Here is a 21777-nt window from a genome sequence, read left to right as displayed (position 1 = left end):
GGTGGGGTATAGGGAACTTTCGGGATAGCATTTGAAATGTAAATAAAGAAAATAATAATAATAATAATAATAATAATAATAATAATAATAATAATAAACAAGTAATAAAAGAAAAGAGATCCAGTGTATTACATAGTATAAATAAATAAATAAATAAATAAATAAATAAATAAATAAATAATAAGAAATCAAGAGATCCAATGACCAGCTATTTAGAAACCGTGGCATCTCAAATAAATGCTAGTCTGTAATCCTTCTCACATGTCAGTCTCCTGAGGCAATGATATCATTCCACTCATGGACCAGAAAGCTGGAGAAACAAAATAAGACTACATAGCCTGGAGATGCTTTGAAGAATTTGGAGGCATTTTATATGTGACAGGAAACAGTACTTTCGTTGACAACATCTGAAGTTCCTTGAGGACACATTGTTTCCATTTTAAAAAATATTTTATCTCACCCTCCAAACAGAATAAGAGCATTTGAATGAAGTATATGTCTGTGTCCTCTCCAAATATTTGTTTATGGTGAGTCCTAATTATAAGTTCCCAATTCCATCTGCTTTCTGCTATGGCTACCTCTGCCCTGTGTGTTTTCACTTTTCTTTTCAGTATCTTCTGTAAACAAATCCATAAATATCCTCATACCGCAATTCATGCAAAGGATTCACATGGCCTCCCTGTCCATTTTAATGGAAACACATTAAAATGCATATCTATTTTCATTGCTGGTTTTGTGAAAGAAAATTACCATCAAGGGGAAAAGGAAAATGGAAATGTGGTTGTGTCCAGTTTATGTTAAATAAAAATGACCCCCACACAATTCTATCTGAAATTAATTTATGCTGCCGAGGGCCTCACATTTATCAAGTCCTTTTGTGATTCAAACAGATTATGTAAAGTCAGGACAGAATCCTAGGGATGCAAAATAGTATTAACATTCTTAAAATAGAAAAACCAATGAATAACACAGCATTCATTTCTGTAGCATCAAAACATGTTAGAAAACATCATGCAAGTTCTGGTCCTGGGAGAGATTGTATTGACTATGTGCACAGTTTGGTCTATTTCTATGTTCTATTATTTTGAATTTGTGGAATTTTAAAATAACAATCTCCATGCTAGCCATCCTTAGATAAATTATACGGAGTAATAAAAACTACATTATCACTGTTGCTGAGGGAGGAGAAGCTTGCTGACAGTGAAAAATGTTCTTCCTGCTCAGGCAAGATCAAGGCTCTCATCATGTGTGCTGGACCAGGCCCTGGCCAGACTTGCAAATTTTGTTAACCAATGAATCAATTGTTTCCATTCATTATTTATTATTATTGCATTTGAGATATCTGTGCCCTGCTGACCTAGTAACAGACCTAGTGGTACACATGTCTCTAATAATACAGGTTTTGGTATAAAGAAGGAATATTATTATTATCCTGACTTCAGGAGACTTTGACAGTACATGAGAGGAGTTCAGAATTATAACAATTATAGCATTTTTTTTTAATCTCCATGGTAAGATAAATGGTCAGTAGGATGCTCAACCCTGGGCTGTTAGCTAAAGAGAAGCTGGACAGACAAGATTTTTCTGCATACACTGATACATTAACTACGGAATGAAGTGTGATCTTTGCAGGGGCCCCATCCCAGACCATGCAAGCAGGTTGGCTAATGCTCTAAAATGCTGAATAAAGCGTGTTCCAGATCAGAGAGGTAAACATTGTATTCTACCTAGGGCACTCTGGTGCATCCTATCCTTCTGCATGACCATCTTCAAAGCATTTGATGGGAAGGGAGAAAAAAGAGGGTTCTGGGAGAGAATTTGAGGGAGGGAGGGATTGGGGTGGAGGGAAGAGAGAGACAGAGTCAGGGAATGTCAGACTGAGACTCAGCAACTCATGAGGGTGAAGGTTGTTTCTAAATTGTGACAAGAAACACTGGCATAAGATTTGTACTCCTAGAAGAGTTTTAAGAACATAATACAGTGCCATCAACTACCACCACATATAATATAGCATGTATAAAGCTGGAGGATGCTATGTTAAATAAAAGCAGCCAATTACAGAAGAGAAAATATTATATAAATCACCACTGTGGTGTGTCCCAATTGGGAAAAATTCACAGAAACAGTCAATTGGTGCCTACTGGATGATGAGAGGGAGTCCCTGTTCAATGAGTATAATGTTTCAGTCACATAGCATGTCATTTGTAGTTTCTTAAGTCTTTCCCTAGTGAATTTTCTGCCTGGGAACATCTGACAGATTTTACTAATCAAGGAATCAAGGAGACACATAGGACTTTACATGATGCATTGTGGAGACCCTCTTATTTCTGTGTTATTCTTACCAATGTACTCTGAACCATTCTGAATCTAATCCTGAGGAAATATATTTCAAGCCCAAATAGAGGGACATCTGAAACATGATGACCTAGGACTCTTTAAAAACTTTGAAAGTGATGAAAGATTGAGAAATTATTCCAGATCAAAAGACAATTAAGGAACTGGGCAAACAAGCTGAACAGTGAGGCTGGAGAAACCTCATTCAGGGGTACCTCTATTCTCTTTGGAGCACAACTTGGCAGTTCACAACCACTGGATCCAGCATGAAAGTGGTACATATACATACAGTAATTTTTATTAGAAGAAGGAAGAAAGGAGGAGGGAGGGAGGGAGGGAGGGAGGGAGGGAAGGAAGGAAGGAAGGAAGGAAGGAAGGAAGGAAGGAAGGAAGGAGGAAAAAGAGAAATGGGAAAAAAGAGCCAAATACAATACTCTCCCATTTATTTATATATTTAAATATAGAGAACAAATTCTTTTCTTTCCTGAACTTTAAAAGAGAAAATGAGTGGTGTGAAGATGTCCAGGATTCACCATATGCCTTTAAAAAGTGTCAGAATGAAACCCATTATTATGTATAATTAATAAATGTTAACAAAATAGAAAAGAATGAATTATTAATGTCAAGTAAGGAACTAAGTCTAGAGAGTTGGGCTAGGAACACTACCTATCAACAATGGTGGCAACATAGGTGAAGTGTATCACAGCATTTGCATAGGGAGGCTGTGTTAGAACTGTGTGCTTTCTGCCATTGATTTCATACAGAAAACTAAAACCCTTTTAATCTCTTCTTCTTACTGTCACTTCATATTAATAAAATATGATCATTGTGCTGATGGAGTACCCCAATTATAGTAACAGCAACTTTGTATTAATTAAAAGTATTGACCTGATCTTCCTTAAAATTATATTTCTGAATTATTTATTGACTATTGGTAGTATTCAACTGACCTTTGTTTGATCTCAGATAAAACTTGCAGTCGTCACAGCTTTGAGAAGAACTTGGCTTAGAATTACTCATCCAAGGCACGTCGTTTAGTATTCTGCCTGTCTAAGCATCTTATTTTAGAACGAACCATATGGAATTTTGATGTTAAGGCTTATCTTAATTCTGAGCTATCTGATCATGTAGTAATTACTACAAAGCCATCAAGTACCACCAAACAATTTGTATCTCCTTAGGGAGTAATTTTCCTTGAGGAAAAATAGCAGTTGTCACAAGACTAAGAATGATTCTGTTTACAAGCACAGATTTAGAAACTACAAAACAAAGGAGGAACATGTGGCGAGAGATGTGGCTTCCACTCTTAAGTGGCTGACAAATCATTTAGCTTTAAGTGCATATGATGAAAAAGTTTTCAACTGTGCTAACGAGCTATAGGACATTGGGCTTTGTGTATCTTGACCGACTGCTGGCATGTATATTAAAACAAACAAACAAACAAACAAACAAACAAGCAAGCATTTTGCTCTCTCCATTTTGGTTGTAGTAGTACTACTCAGATATTGAAAACAGTATTTTCCCCCTTGAATTATTCCAGTTCTGCCTAAACCAACCCAAGAACCATGGATCAGCCATGGATTTTTTTGTGCATGACACCATTCATAAAATGTTAGGCATGTGCTTCCTAACTTCTCAGCATTAAGTTTCCTTTGTCTTTCAGACAGTAAGACTGCTATAGCACTGATGGCTATTTATCAAACTGCTTGGTTATCCTCTCTCTCACATATGATACTCTGTATTTTCAATGACGTTTTGTTTGTAAATCACAAGCACCAACAGTGTTGGTCTTTTTGAGTCCCTAAAATTCCCATTTGGTATTATAACCAGTATGGGTTTGTCCATTTAATAAATGACTATACTACAGAGAGCATAAAGCATAAAGTTCATCAGAGCCTGTGATGTCGCTGAGCCTCTACTTTTATTATAATTTCCAACCTAGATTGCCTTCAGAAATGAAATAATTAGTCTTTAAATTATGCACAGATATAAAATGTTTGGATGTTTCAAATTTTTGACAGACCTGGTGCTCACATCTTATTAAATGCAATTTTAAAAGTCAATTTAGGTACCTTCTAGTCATTCAGTGTTCTATTCGGCTGTGATTCTTGGCTTACAACATTAATTAAAATACCCCCGTGCTGAGAGATTTTTGCTCTCCCTGGTGACTTCCCTGGAATTGATGTACTTCCAACGAGGCTGGGTTACAGTAGTTACAGCAGTAAAGCGCATGTGGGATGTATTCATATGCCCTGAAGATTCACAGTAGCTAAACACTTAATCTGAGTTTGTATGATGGTGTCAACAAGACAGTCGTCCCACACAAAGAGCTGTCTCATCCATAGATCTGATAAAGTGGTGAACTGTTACTTAGCATTGCCACCTTTTGAAGTATCGAGCTGTATTCAATGAGATGATAAGCCCATATTTGATACCTATAAGGTTAGAAGTAAAATATGACCACTTAGAAAATGCTCTTATGTATATACAGATCAGAGTTGAACGGGTCAGGTCCCACGAGTGAATAAATAAAATGGGTGTGTAGTTTATATTTTAGGACTCTCCACAATGACTGTAATTGGCCAAGATAAATAATCATAATTTTTTCTCATCAACATGTTAAAGATGATAAATTTAATAACATCAAGATAACTTGAAATTAAGCAAACATTTTAGCAAGTTGGTGAAGTTTTCTGGTCTCTGTCAAAATTGCTAGAATTCTCGATGCCAGAGAGTTTCCATCAGTGGTGAAACATGTTCCAGAAATAATGGATGTGTCATGATCCTGCCTATTCATTTATTGTGTACAGACAGAAGCAAAATGAAGGTCATTTCCCCCCTTGCTCTGTCTCTCATCAACTAATCTGTCAATGTGAACAAGTCTCTCCTGTGTGAAATTAAATTTCTGTAGATTCTTTCCTGGTCCAGGAAATTCTGTGTGTCTATTACTCGATCAATGCTTTATTGTTTGGTTTCAAATATTCTAACATATTTCTTATGCCCCCTTATAATGATTCATTTTATAGGCATCAATGCAGGCTAGACTCTGCATACTAAAATGGCGGTTTTACTAAGGTATGACTTTATAAATAGTCTGACATTATGAGTGTCAGCTATCCAAAAACCTACCTCAAAGGAAAAGGCTGTTTGAGAATATGCTGATATCAATCTGAACTTTTAGTGTCATATATTAAAATATCACTATTCATATATTTTATGGATAAAAAGTTCTTTCAATTGCATTCTTTTGAGGCAATTATAAGGTATTAAAATATTCAAATAAAAATAGAAAGTTGTTGAAGTATTTCCCGCTTCCCCACCGAATCTGTCAGCACAAATCCTGACAGGGTCAATCCAGTGGAGCAGAAGCAGTGACAAGTGAGAGAAGCTCCCAGCTCATTAAAATTAGTGCTGTGTCATCCAACAAGTACAGGCTGTCTTCTCTGCCCTCCTCACCACATAATGCACAGTTTGGTTGGCTCAAACTTTTACTTTGGTACCATGCATCATTTAATGGAGGTGGAAGCCATTCAAGTGTATAGTTTGTTTTCTTTTTAGAACCATTAAAAATGAGTGACTAAAAATGGAATGGAATGGAAGCTTTCTTCTCAGAAATAGAACCTATTTCGATTGAATCCACCAACCAAACGGTACACATGGAGGGACCCATGTCTTCAGCTGCTTATATAGCAGAGGATGGTCTTGTGGGACATCAATGAGAAGAGAGGCCCTTGGCCTTATGAAGGCTCGATGCCCCACTGTAGGGGAATGCCAGGACAGGGAAGTAGGAGTGGGTGGGTTAGATAGCAAATGGAGGGGGGATGGGATAAGGGGGTTTTTGGAGGGGAAAAGAGGAAAGGGGGTAAAATTTGCAATGTAAATAAAGAAAACAGCAAAAAATATAGGATAAAAGAATTGGTGACTATGATCCCATTAATAACACAATCCCTCTTGAAATAGACATTGGGATATTTGATGGAACATTATTGAGAGAGAAGGACCAGGTCAGAATATAGATTGCTTTTTCTTGCTAGAAAATCTTTCTGCTTCTGCAAACATTTTCACTGAATTCTGAGGTCAACAAGAACAATCTCATTCATATCATTTAGCTTTGTTGCTTTGTGTATTGTTTTTTGTTTTGTGGCACTGAGAATCAAGCTCAGGACCTCACATGGGCCAGGTATGTTACTCTACCACTGAGCCACATCTTGAGCCCGACATGATTCTTTACGGATTCAGTTACTGATTTTGCCCAATCGGCCATCAAGCTCATTTTAGATATTACTGCCAAGAACGCTCACTCGGACTCAGATTTTCACTGAATTGCTTCCTAGTGATTGGTGGAGCTTCCTCCAGTCCTTTCTCCCTTTCGACTCTCTTCATTTCTTTTTCTTTCCTTCCCTCTCCCCTTTCCTTTGTCTCTTCCTCCTTTCCTTCTTTTCTTCCTTTCTTCTTTCTCCTCTCTGCTTTAAACTGAAAATTATTGTATGCACGTGATCCATATTGGTATGCCTTTACAGTCCGTCCCCTATGATTGGTGAAAAGGAACAGAAATACAGTTATCTAGTTTCTCCTCATGTACATCAGGTGAGCCTCAAAAGGATCAGAGAACATACACAACATATGCCCCGGTGGCATATAAGATGTCCAGATGACATGTAAGACAGCATAAAGGCCACATATTCATGGGTGGAAGATAGGAGCTTAACACGGAGAAGCCTGATTTTAAGGTGAATCCAAGGAGAATTCAGAGGACATTTTTCTTTCTGCTGAAGTTGTGGGTAAGATATCCAGATGGCAAAGAATCAGGCAAATGTGTAATAACAATAAATGTTTATAGCTATGTTAGGAAGGCTGCAATCTGTTTTGTATACTTTGCGTACCAGTATGGTAGAGCTAAGATTCTAGAAATTTAAGAAAAGGAAAACCAAATCAAACCAAGCAAAAAACAAAAACAAAAAAACTGTTGTCACCCTAACACTTGAAAGTAAATCTTTTCGTTTTACGGTTGGTCCTAAAGCACATCTCACATCTGATGTTAGGAACCACTGGGCTTGCAGTTCTGATGAAAAGGATGAAGAGGAGTTTCTTTCTGGTAAAAGAAAGTGGTAAGTAGATACTGTTCCAGTTTGCTTTATGTTGCTGTGATCAACCCCTCTGATCAAAATCAACCCAGACAGGGTTTATTTGGCTTACATTTCCCAGTCACGGGCCATCATCATGGGGAACAGGGGATGATGCAAAGACCAAAGAGGAATGCTGCATACTGGCTTCTTCAGGTCACCCTCAGATGCTTCTCTCCTATAGCCCAGGATCACCTGACTAAGAATGCCATTGTCTGCAGTGGGCTGTGCTCTCCTGCAGGGCCTTGAAAGGCAGCCTGTTTTGGTTGAATGAGGCTTGCTCTGGAGACCCAGTAAAGAAACTGTAGGAAACTCTACAAGAGACAGAATAGTGAGCCACGTTCCCAGAGACAGGTGCCTGACACTACAAAGCCCCCAACTCCATAATTCTGTGACTATCAGTCATGCAGATAAAGCCCCAAGTTCCTGGCATTCTGGCTAGACTCCACCCCCACAGTTACCTGACTGTAGCCAGGTGTGTTCCTCCCCACAGTTACCTAGCAACAGCAAGGTATATATATATATATATATATATATATATATATATATATATATATATATATATCAGCCACTATAAAAGGGGCTGCTTGGCCCCTCCTCTCTCTCTTTAAGCTCTTACCTTTCTTACTCTCATCTTTAGCCCTCCTTTTCTCTCTCTCTCCCTTCCCCCCTCTCTCCACATGGCCATGGCTGGTCTCTCTCTTTCTTTTACCTTTTCTTTCTCTCTACTTTTCTACAATAAAGCTCTAAAACCATAGACTGTCTTGCTCATCAAGGCCCACCATACTTGAACAATGGGATAGGCTTTTCCCTAAAGAGCCTTGTCTAACCTCCTGCTGGAAGGCCTTCCTGTGCTCCAGCCATGGATTGGACCAAGGACTCTCACCCCTGTGGGAACCACCCAGCACCCCACCTCCCTACTCTCTCTTGGGGTTGACAGAGCTATCCCCAGGGACTCCACTTTGTTCTCAGCTCTTCCTCTGTATCCAACTGCATCTGGGATGCCCAAGACTGAGAACATGTTATCTCTGGCCTCCATGAGGTCCAGAGACCTTGGACTGACCCTTGTCCACCCCCTGCAGAGTTGGGGTTTGGTGGCTTCCCACAGCTAGACACCCACCCGGGAACAAGTGGAAAGTGTGAGGCAGTCCTCCTGTTTAACCCCTCCCAGAGCACTGGAACTCTGGATGAACTCATGCCTTCTCTCACTCCCTTTATTGCCCTATGCCTGGTGCCTTACACTCTCCTACACTAACTAGATCAAGAAATTTCCCACAGACATGCTTACAGGTCAGTTTGATGGGGCAATTCTTCAATTAAGGTCCAATCTTCTCAAATGTGTGAACACACAAGAATAGGGTCACATATACACATAGAGACTAAGCAGCATGCACAAGGCCTGCACCAGGTCCTATATTTATTATAGTTTCCAGTTTCATGTTTCTATGCGATTCCTGAGTGAATAAATGAGTGGGTCTCTGATGTTTGTTCCTTATCTTGGGCTCTTTTCCTTCTGTTTGTTTGTCTTGTTCCACTCCACTTTGACCGTTTTTGTTTTACTTATTGTATTTTTTTGTTGTTGTTGTTTTATTTTATTGTTTTCCCTTAGAGGCCTATTCTTTTCTAATGTGAGATCAAAAATAAGTAGATCTAGGTGGAATAGAAGGTGGAGAGAAATTGGGAGAAGTGGATGGGGAAAAACCATAATCCAGATACATTATGTGAGAAAAGAATTTATTTTCAACAAAAGGAAAAACTAAAGTAAAAAATAAAGCAAAAAAAAAAAAAAAGATAGGAATATCTGCTGCAATGGCAAAAAAAAAGAAAAAAGAAAAGAAAGAAAGAAAGAAAGAAAGAAAGAAAGAAAGAAAGAAAGAAGGAAAGAAAGAAAGAAAGAAAGAAAGAAAGAAAGAAAGAAAGAAAGAAAGAAAGAAAGAAACTGGTGCAAATTAAGGGAACTAAACCAGGCACACAGAGAAAGTTGTTACATGAAAAATACTAAAATGAAAACGATTAACAATAGAGAGGAGGGAGCTGTCAGAGTTTACAAAGAGGAAAGAAAGATCTAAAAATCTAAAAATCTCAAGGTCTAATAAACAACATGAGAACTATTGTTAATAGTACCATATTATATTTGGTATTTTGCTAAATGAGTATTTTATAGTGCTTTTGCAACAGTGCGAGAAAATGATAACTATTTGAAATTATTAAATGTTAATTTGTTTTACTAAAGTAACTATTTTATGCATATCACTCAATATTGTGTTACATATTTCCATAAACATTTCCATGGAAGAATTAATATATAATTTAAAATGTGATATAGGAGCTGAAGAGATGACTCAGAAGGTCAGAGAAATGGCTACTCTTATAGGGGACTTGGATTCCCAGCACCTGTATGGTAGTTCACAAACATCTGTGACTGCAGTTACAGGAGATCTGACCCCCTCCTTTGGCCTCCAAACATGTAGGAACAACACCTATATAAATAAAATAAAAATAAAGGTAGCATATATCAACAGTGTGCTCTTATTCAGTCTTCAAGTGAAGGAAACTATAGAACATGTTAAAACAGATGAAACCTAAATATCTTACAATGACTGAAAAACACCCATATAAAGAAAATATTCCACAAATCCAGTTAGATGAAGCGTCTAAAGTGAAATTCATAGAAACAGAAGGTAGGACCTCGGCTACTATGGCAGGGTGGGATACGAAAGGTATCCCAGTGCTAATTAGACAAAGATCAATTCTCTAATGTGAAAACTAGCTGATGATCTATCTCACAATATTGTAAAACACCTAGCAGTTCAGTTGCATGCTTCCACACAGTTAAGATAAGTTTTGTTTCATAGCTAAATAACAATTTTTTCTCTTTTCATTAAGTCTCTAAGAATTTGTAGAGTGTGATTTAGTCATATTCACTCCATCCCTGAAACCTTGCCATATTCAACCCTTTCCTTATATACTCAACTCCGTGTTCTTGTTCGTAAAATGCTTCATGCCCAATTTGTGCTGCTCATAGTCTCATGGGTGGATGGCCTTCTATAGGAGCATGGTACATCAGGAGACACACTCTTAATGAAAACCGACTATCCCTCTTCCAGTTGCCACCAATTGCCAGTTACACCTCAGCAAGGGATGAACTTCATGCCCACCTCTCCTCTCCATGCTAGCCTTTGTTTTTTTCTTGAGCTTGTGCAGGTCTTTTGCATACCATCACAGCTGATGTTTGTACAATGAGGGATAATGTAAGGGACCTGCCTTACTGTCCTTAACACACTGCTTTCTTATAATCATCTACTATCTCTGGTTCTTATAGTATTCTCATCTTCTCTCTCAAAGTAACCGTGAGCCTCAAGAGGACGTGGTGTAATAGGAATGTCCCACAAGAGGACGTGGTGTAATAGGAATGTCCCACATAGAGCTGAGCATTCTATAGTTTTACTCTATACACCTCGAGTAGTTATGGGTCTCTGTGCTAATACCAACTTCTGCAAATAGAAGCTTCTCTTATATTTGAGGGTTGAGAGATGCTCTATGGAAACAATGGAGTCATTAATACTATGTCAATTTAGCAGAATAATAGTTGTATGTTTTTAATTTTTTTAAGTTGAAAAAAAAAAAACCATTAAGTTTGAAAACAGCAGCATTGTCAGGAATAGTCCAACCCAAACTGTGTAGAGAAGAATGCCTCCAATCCTCACCAGTTCAGTCTCCCAAAAGCGTAAATCCAAAATGAGCAGCAGTCTGTAACTTATAATGCAGAACATGGGAAATATGGGAGATATGACCTATATTAAGCAAAACAGCCAGTGACAAATAGATTTAATGTATTCAAATTTTTAAAAAGTTATCAGAAGTTAAATGAGAAACAAAAGCCCTGGACACACATCTTCAAACAAAATATTAATATCCATGACAAATTATAGGAAGAAAAACAATAGAAAAGTAAAAAAGGCTAAGCAGGAATGAGAGATTCCTGACATGGGGTATAATGGTTAGACTAAGTGAATGAGACATCTGGGGTGGATGGAGATAGGAGACTGGATGGGGGGGGGGTTGAGGGGGTGATGAGAACAGGAGGGATCAGATGGAGGGAGGACTGAGGGAGAGAGTACTGAGAGAGACAGCTGAACTAAGTGGGGGATGCATTTCTGGAATGAGCTGGAAACCTAAAACAATGAAAAATCCCAGGAATCTATGCTCAGACTCCTAGCAATAGGAGATATGGAGCCTGAACTGGCCATCTCCTGTAACCTGACAAGAATTCCAATGGATGGTTTGGGACACCTTAGACCCACACTTGTCCTACCTACAAAGTGTGGAAGGCTAAAGAATGGAACAGAATTTGAGGGAAGGGCCAACCAATGACTGACCCACTTTGAGAACCATGCCATAAAAGTAAGCGCACCCCTGACACGCTAGTGGTATTTTATTATATTTGCAGACAGGAGCTCAGCATAACTGTCATCAGAGAAGCTTTGCCCAGCAACTGATGGAAACTGATGCAGAGACCCATGGGCAAACATTAAGTAGAGCCTGCGGAATCTTGTGGAAGACTGCTTGATATCGATGGGAGGCCTCTCCTTTTCTGAGGAAACAAGAAGAGAGGTAGATGAGGAGGAGAAGAGGGGAGGAGGGGAAAGAGGAGGGGAGAGAGGGGATGTTAGGGTTGGGATGTAAAGTAAATAAATAATTTTTTAAAAGATTGAGTGGATGGCCTTTACTGGATTAAGTAATACTAAAGACCTTAAAATTGATCTCAAAATTTTCTCAGGAAATAAGGCAGGATCTCTATGGGTATAAAATTAGAAAGGAAAACTTAAAGGCAAGAGTAACAGAACAACCTTAGAAAGCTGGGGTCAGAAAGTACTAGAAAAGGGACCATATTTTTATAAGATAAATATTAATTAGGTACTTTTTTAGACAATGAAGTAAATGAATTTGGTTTAGTTTAGCTTTGTCTTGAGACAGGACATTGCTGTATAGCTCTGGCTGGCCTTGAACTTGAAATCTTCCTGCCTCAGCTCCAAAGCACTTGGATTACAAGAACTATTCCATCCTATCTGATTTACAATGTTTTTTTTTCTACTACAAATCCCAGCACAGTCCACTTTAGACACACCTACGAAGTTTTAGAACATTCATGGCAGTCAGTGCAGGGCAGTTCTCAGGGTGGTCTTACCACAGTTCAGATTTGGTTTGAAGTTGTTGAGAATAACCACACACAACACCTGAAGATAAAGAAGTGGCTGTAATGGTAGGAAGTTCTCAGGAACTTTAGTCAGTGAGTCTCCTAACCAAGGTATACACTTTGAGGAGGGCTGGTCCAGGGTATGCATGGGGCGTTTACTGTTAAGACTTCTTCCACTATAGGCAGCTTTCCTGAGCCGTAGAGCCCACAATGAATCCTTGCCTTCTGCTGCTTTCCCTGGCCATCTGTAGATAGTGAATTTAGTTTAGTTATCATTGCACAGGAGTTTCTGTGTCACTGAAATCAGACAAGTTGGTACCCAATGACCAAGTAACCTGCTTCATAAGAAACTCTTAAAAGCAGGAGGGAAAAAAACAACTCTATAAAAGATTACCTGGATAGGAGAAAGAACACCAACCACTGCAAAATCTAGGCTATAGCAGAAGTAGTTCTTTAATGTGCCAAGAGAATCCACCACACTATGATTATGTACCAAGTTAAATTGCACTAATGAAAAAATACAATGACATTTCAAGGTTTAAAAGGTTGAAAGAGCTTCCTAGCCAACAAATAGCTCACCAAAGATACTCAGCATTATACTGAAAGATGGGGATAGAAACCGTATGCAAGAGAAAATGACAAGGAAATCAGGAAGCTAGTCAACACGCTTGCTCATGATACCAGCATCAGATGGGATCCTGCCCATCCCATTCCCTTCTGGTTATCTCTTATTTATGTCTACTTTAATTCTGCTTTGATAAGAAGGAAGGTAACATACTTAATTTTACCCTTTATAATTTTCTGAGATATTGTTTAGACAAGCCAGGATGTTAGCTTTGTTTAATGTTCCACATACAAAGCTATATATATGTAAATTAGATGAAAAGTGTTAGCTGTTTTGTTCCACTTTACATGCCTATCCTGCTTTGTTTTGTTTTTGTGTTTAACTGTTTGTTTGTTTGGTTTTGGTTTTCTTCTGTCTTGGCATTCTACCAGTTGTGGAGGCAGGAGCATTAGTCACACTGAATCTGGCTCTTTGCCTCAGAGTGGATCCAGTGGCTTACAAACAGGTAAGTTGTTCTTCTGTTAACACTATGAAATACTGGATCCCCAAAGATCAGAAGAGTTTAAACAGGAATTAAAGGATCTGAAGATCCAGAGAAGAACAGTTCACTTTTGAGTTAGCTAACAATTTTTGGCTACCATAGTCCATGAGAGCACTTGATGATTCCGAACAGAGTATCTGCTGAGGATGACACAGGACGAAAGAACTCAGAAGAATTCTTTAAGAACTGAGCGGGGTGGCCTGGCAGAAAAAGAAAACAGAGAGGGAAGAATCACAATTGTAGTTATCTCCAGAGGACTCTGCTGAGTTCTGAGGCAGTGCAGAAGCCCAGGAAAGGCAAATGAAAAAACACTGGTAATATGAGTTCAATCTGAAGGATCGAGACACTCCAGAACACCTGAAGGATCGAGACACTCCAGAGCAATCTGGAAGAACACATCTAAGGAAATGAAAAATCCTCGGTACCAAAGCTCACTGCTGCAATCAGTGTTGGACAAAGACAAGCAAAGGGCTATGGCAAAGAATGAAAGCTTCAAGGGTAAGACACAAAGGCCTGCTATTTACAATTGTAACCAAGTCAGTGCTGTAAAAAAGCATGTCTTCTTCTCAGCAGATGAGAACCTTAAAAGGCATATGTGGTCCTTACATGATACATAAAGGTTGAGTTAGATCACATACTCAAAAATCAGAGGTGAGGTGATAATATTTCTGAAAGAAAATAGTTCATATTTAACAATTATAATTGGAAAATGTCCATCTGTTCTTTAACATTCACCACTTTAAAAGGCAAAGTCAAATTTCCCTCTCTTCAAAGGGAGAACAAAATCATTACTTTGTTTCTCATGGATGAAATAAATTGTATACCACATGTCCTTAAAGACAGATTTCTCAATAAATAACCAGATAAACAAATGTTATCTGTCCTTTCTTTTTCCTGGGGACATATACCTTTGCATACCTGAGCTACCATGAGCTACCAGGGAAGAATCCTGGCTAACTCATGTTGTAGGCACTCTGTGGTCGCTTCCACAGAAAACCAGGCAAGAAAACTTGAGCCCACTGAAGCTGAGTACTCCTGCTGTATTAGGTGTGGATGGCTGCCCTAACAAATTCCACACACTTCATAGCACCAATGTAACCTGGAAGTGGAAATTTCTGGTTGTGTCACGTCTTATAGACTCCTGTGATGTGATGTGATGAGATGTGATGTGATGTGATGTGATGTGATGTGATGTGATGTGATGTGATCTGATCTGATCTGATCTGATCTGATCTGATCTGATCTGATGTGATCTGAAGTGATGTGTGTTTGTTGAAGTAGACTCATATGATGTTTTGTTGCTGCAAGACCCCTGAGAGGACACGTGATGTTTAGAGAGAACATAAGTAGTACTCAATAGACAGTGATGAGGTGCTTGCATAGCTAGTTGTGCAACGCTTTGTTAGTCTAGAGTCTACACTGCTCTTCACTTCATTTAGTGAGGCATATAGAACTCCTGGCATTCCAGTTGGTTCTGGTTGCTCCCACTGATTTGTGCCAATTCAGCAGAGGCCTGGTGGTTTCTGCTGGATCATGCTGCTGTTGCTGATTTGTGTTTGGTGACAATTTTGAACTGAACAACTGGTCTCTGACATATAGAGATTGGAATAGCCCCAAAGACTACTACAGGTCCACACTCCCTTGTCCTATTTACCATCTGTGTCCCCTACCTTTGGATGGTGGGCTACAAGGGAAGGATTGAAGTACTTGAGGACCTTTTATTAACGTAGGTTTTGAAAAACCTAAGTCTACATAATGCGATTCTTTTTTTACTTCTCTAGAGGTCATAAGTCTGGAACCATTTTTATAGACTAATATCAGGTGACAGTGTGGCTCTGTTCCCTCTGGAAGCTCCAGTGATAGCTTAGTTCTAGAGAACCTTCATGGGCTTGAAGCCTCTGTTCCATCTTGTACTGTGTCCCCATGTATTAGTCATATTGCCTCTGTCTTCAGAGTCAAATCTCCTTCTGCCTCTTTTGGGGAATGGCACTTATAATTGCTCTTGGGACCCAATTGGAAAAGCCAAGATAACCTCCCCATTTTAAGAACTTGATTCCTATCACAAAAGTCTTATTGCCTTTACATTCAGATATCAAGGTCAGACTTGATTATTTGGGAAACCACTCTTCAGCCTGCCATACATTCCAAGTAAGAAGAACAGAAGAAGTATCCTTGAGATGACCTAGTTACTGCCAGCCTGCACGCTTAAGAGAGACAGCAGTGGAACGACTTGGGTGGACATGGTGGTACATGCCAGTAATTTCAGCACTCAAGACACTGAGGTATGAAGATCAGGAGCGAAGGCTAGCCTCGAGCACTTGGTGAGTCTGAGGTCAGCCTGAGCTACACATCCAAAATATCAACCAAAACAAACAGCAAAATATTTGCTATTTAATGGCAGGGGAAATTTTGCTTACTAACCTCTGGATGAACTTCCCTAAACTACTATAGTGATGGAACTTGTGTAGATTTAACATAAATCTCAAATTATTTCTTTTAAAATACTGTACTTTGCTCTGAGTAATTTCCTAATTTTTTACAGACCTTTGCATAAAGAAATTTTATTTAAAATAAGCGATGCCTTTTAATAGTCTGATGTTAAAATGCAAATGTAGTCATCTTTGTTGATTTTACATAAAAAAAAAATCACCTTGAAAGTTGGAAGTCAGAGAACTGCTGCCTATTGAATAAAATCTGCATGCAAAGTGGCAAGCAATCCTGTTGGGCCCCTTCTGAGTGTCTCCTATTACAGCTCACTGTAATTTTTGCTTCAGTATTTAAAAGGTGCAGATCCCCTCACATGTATACTCAATTGTTTTGGGTGGGTTATTTCTTTGTACACATTTCTTTTATTTAAATTGTTTAACCTTTTGTGTTCTCACAAAACTTGAAATTTCATTTTGAAGATTCTTATTCCTTCTCTACCCTATGTATATCTTCTGTGATTCAATATCTGAAGTCTTATTGAAGTGATTTTTGACTCACCTTAAGCTGCTAAAGTGACATGTACAAGCATCTACTTTTTAATTTAAATTATATCTATCTATCTATTATCTATCTACATATCATGTCTATCACTTATCATCAATATCTACCCAATCTATATAGTGTATCATTGTATCCATCTAATCGATCTGGTCTATCATTTATCATATCTATCTATCTATCTATCTATCTATCTATCTATCTATCTATCTATCTATCTATCTATCATCTATCTACCTATCCTCTATCTGCCATCTATCAATCTATTGTGTGTTTATTCATCATCTATTATCTATTTTTCTACCATCTACCACCTCCTTTCATCTACCAATCATCTATCAATCTACCAATCTATCATCATCATCATCATCATCATCATCATCATCATCATCATCATCACATCATCATCATCATCATCATCATCATCATCATCATCATCATCATCACATCATCATCATCTGTCTGTGTGTGCATGCTTCCAGGTGCCTGGATAGACCTGCAAGGTCAGAATATAATTTGCAGAATTTAGTTCTCTCCTTTGAATATGTGGTCGCAAACTCACGTCTGGACCATCAGGTTTAGTGGCTATTATTTACCCAATAATATTGCTGGCTCAAGGACATACTTTTAAAATGCCCCTATTCAATGGCAGCTGCAAGAGAGAAAGAATACAAGGATTGCCTGAGAAATATTACTTGAGCGATGGATAAATATTGAAATGCAAACAGAAATTTGAATTTAGTAAACAAGTCATCTCCAGTTTAAATCTCAAGGCGTATTTTTCACATTTTATGGCTGAGTGATGTTTTAGCCACTTTTTCTTTTTAGATGAATTTATAGTTGGGAAAGTCTTTGTGTATGGTGCCAGTGGTGGTGGTGGTAGTGTGTGTGTGTGTGTGTGTGTGTGTGTGTGTGTCTGTGTTCATACCCATATGAGTGCTTGTGTGCCCAACCTTACTCATTAGTCTTTCCTCTAATCCCTATCTTTATTCTAGAGCACAAGATAGTCTTTTTTATGACATAGTAAAAGTTAAAACAGTGATTTGGTACCTGCTTTATTTCCTCTCATCAAAATGAACATACTCTATATATCCGGAGACCAGACTCCTCTAGCCATCCTTCCTAGAGGCCTTTGTTCTCCAATGTTTTACAGCTCCCGACATATTACTACCCATTGAGGAAAAGCATGAGAGTATTTGAGGAGGAAGGGGTATTTTAGATTCAACCTACACCAGAGACATACATATAAACCTGTAATTAGATTGAAATCCAATAAACAAATTAGTTACAATGGGTGGAGTATTTGAGGAACTTCAGAGAACATGTACCTACTGGGCCTCAGCTACTAGATTCTGGATAGATTATAACCTGCAGAGAAGATGAGCTTGATAGGGCTTATTAAAGAGGAAATGGAATTTGTGTGAGATATCATACTAAAATGAGTATTCCAGAAAGAAAGAAAGAAAGAAAGAAAGAAAGAAAGAAAGAAAGAAAGAAAGAAAGAAAGAAAAGAAAGAAAGAGAAAGAGGGGAGAAAGGGAGGGAGGGAAAGATGGAAGGAGGAAGAAAGTGAGAAAGTAAGAAGGAAGAAACAGAGAAAGAGAGGGGAAGCAGGGAGGAAAGGGAGGAAGGAAAGAAGGAAGGGAGGGAGGGTAGATGAAAAAAGATGAAATGACTTTAGGCATGGAATTCTATTCCACATCAGAGTGATGACTACATGTTTCACACTTCTCATGAATCCTTAAGTTGAACAGAATCTGTGTTGTGGCTTCCCAATGCCTTTCCATATGTGCTAGGGGTTGCTCTACAAACTATGGCTAACGTACTTTTAGTCCCATTTTTCTACTGTGGTGATGGTTGGCTGTCACTTTGCACATGTGAATTTATGGAGGGCTGTATCAAAAATTTGCAGTGTGGATTAGAGAACCAAGGAGCACCATACCATGCATGCCACTTGAGTAAATGACAATGAGAAAATTCCATTATGAAAAGCATAAGCAACAGCACCTTCCGTTAGGTTGTATTTCTAGCCTGTGTGCAAGAGGTTCCCAACCTTAATTTTCACAGCAACATTAATATTGTGACTATAATTAAGCATGAATATTTGATGAAGTTTGAGAGCATTATCTACTGTTGCTTAATATCACTGGGTGTCATTCTAAATTCTAGATGCTTTTTAAGTATGGAAATGTTCTCAGTGTGCTGCCAAATTTCTAAACAAATAGCTGGTGGAAAATTACACTTTAGCCAGAACAATAATCCAAGTAAATAGGTAATAATGGGTTTGTATTTTGCACATTAGCTTGACATGCAGTATTAAAATGTCCCAGGACATTAAAGACTGAATTTTTATAAAGAGAATTAAAATAGGCATAATGGCCATTATTTATCCAATCATAGAGAAGTAGTTTTCACATGTAGAAAAGAAAAACTTGCTTTGTTAAAATGCAAAAGATTCTTAAATTGGGAAAGGTAAGGTGTCTTTGGCAGGCACCAAGTTTCAGGTGGCAATTTAATATTTAAAGATAATCTAAAGATAGAAACCCTGGTGATCCACTATATTTCAAAGGCAATTTCAAGCAATTAGAAAAGAAGATGTATGCTTATAGAAAAGCTTTTCTAATTGTGTTCTTTGTATGAGAGCTTTCTTCAAAGTGTCTATTTTTTAAAATAGTAAAACCATGGAAAGTAATAGAAATAATCCGACCTCCATATGAGGCAATATTCTGTAACTAACAGAATATCGTTAATAAAATATTGTTAATACAAATTTGTTACAGGTTATGTAACAAAACCAGGTGTACTGGCTAGCTTTCTGTCAACTTGACATAGCTGGAGTTATCACAGAGAAAGGAGCTTTAGTTGGGGAAATGCCCCCATGAGATCCAGCTGTGGGGCATTTTCTCAATTAGTGATCAAGGGGGAGAGGCCCCTTGTGGGTGGGACCATCTCTGGGCTGGTAGTCTTGGATTCTATAAGAAAGCAGGCTGAGCAAGCCAGGAGAAGCAAGCCAGTAAAGGACATCTCTCCAATGGCTTCTGCATCAGCTCCTGCTTTCTGACCTGCTTGAGTTCCAGTCCTACATCCTTTGGTGATCAAAAGCAGTATGGAAATGTAAGCCAAATAAACCCTTTCCTCCCCTACTTGCTTCTTGGTCATGACGTTTGTGCAGGAATAGAAACCCTGACTAAGACACCAGGCTACTTTTAGTTCATGATTCTGGAGATAAATATTCAAAGGGCCTTATCTGGTGATTGGCAATGTCCAGTGATGGTGTGAAGATGAACACATTTGACATAGATGTGTCTCAGGATCTCAATATTTCTCTCTCTCTCTCTCCCCCCACTTCTCTCTTTGTGTCCCTCTTATATATTTGTATGTTCAATCATGGGGCTTATTTTAGCTAAGGTTTTATTGTTGTGAAGAGACACTATGTCCAAGGCAACTCTTATAAAGAAAAACATTTAATTGGGGATATTTCACAGGTCAGAGGTTTAGTCTATTACTGTCATGATCGGAAACATGGCAGTATACCAGCAGACATGGTGGTGGAGGATCTGAAACTTCTACATCTTCTCTATACGCAAAAGAAGGAGACTATGTGTTACACTGTGTATATACTGGGCATAGCTTAAGCATATATGAGACCTGTAAGTCCACCTCCACAGTGACAAACTTCCTCCAAGACCCCACACCTACAGCAACAAGGCCACACCTCATAATAGTGTCATGCCCTATGGAACAAGCCTTCATACATACGTCTATGGGATCCATTCATATTCAAACCACTGAATTTTAGTCTCTGGCTCCTATAGGCTTGTAGCCATACCATAATGTAGAAATGCACTCAGTCCAATATCAAAAGTCACCACAGTGAAAAAGTAGAGCACATACTTCCGATACAGAATGGCATAGAATATACATTGCTGTTCTGAAAGCTAGGGAATGGAGGATAGTGAGGAAATGCTGGATGAAAGCTAGACCAAAAACCAGCTGAGCAAATTCCAAACTCTGCATTTTCATGTACAATGTCAAATCACTCTTCACATCTCCATCTCCTTTCAGCTTTGTTAGCAGCAACACATTTCTTTCTCCTGGGCTAGTACCACTCCCTGTTAGCAGGTCTCCTCAGCAGCTATCCCACACCTTTGTCATTTCCAACAATTTGAGATCTGCAGGGCAATCTAGGCTTTACCTTTACAGCTTCAAACAATGGCCTCTCTGGGCTTCCATGAAGGGACACCGCTGCCATGCACTTAGCCTCAGTAGCTTTCCTTAGTTGCGGAGGGAGACGCCATAACCCTCTTTTTCTATTCTTGACTCTGAGGCAGGAATAAGGTGGCTGACATTGCCAATTTCTGATGCTTGTTGGGGTTGGGAGATGGGCTCCTCATTTAATTACATCCTCACCAGCTTCCTGTTTTTCATGTTTTCCTTCATTGCCTAAGCTAGGATATCCTGGAATTCACTCTATAGAGCTCAGAGTTATTCCTCCTCTGCCTCTGAAGTTCTGGAAGTAAGGGCAATATCACATCTGGCTCTGAGTTTTCTTTAATTTCTTTTTATAAATTGGAATATTACCTGGAAGGGATCTTGTCCTGGGGTCACCACTCCCTTTATTCCATTTAACACAGGGCATTTCTTTAATCTGTTAATCTCTTTGAACACAGGATTTAGCTTGATTTCACTTCATGATGTCCCTTCTCTCCTCCAATTGTACATTTTCTGGGTTTGTTTTTCTTTTTCCCAGCTTACTCCTTTCTTTACAGACTTGAATGAATGAACCTAATAACCATACAACAGAATCTGTACTAGATTGTCTTGAAACATCCTCTGCTAAAGCTGTTAATCCATAACTTGTTGTCTCAGCCATACTTTTAAGACAATGACAAAGAACAACCATAATCTTTAACAAAATATAACAGGAATAGTCTCTAGGTAACATACTACCATTCTTCTCTGAAACATCTTGAGCCGGATCCTCCCGGTTCAAATCACCCTCAGCACCACGCTCCTCCATGTTCCTACTAGGC

Source organism: Mus pahari, chromosome 4 (genome assembly GCF_900095145.1).
Source record: "Mus pahari chromosome 4, PAHARI_EIJ_v1.1, whole genome shotgun sequence".
NCBI lineage: Eukaryota > Metazoa > Chordata > Mammalia > Rodentia > Muridae > Mus > Mus pahari.
The sequence above is the reverse complement of the archived record's forward strand: the minus strand, read 5'-3'. Positions refer to the sequence as shown.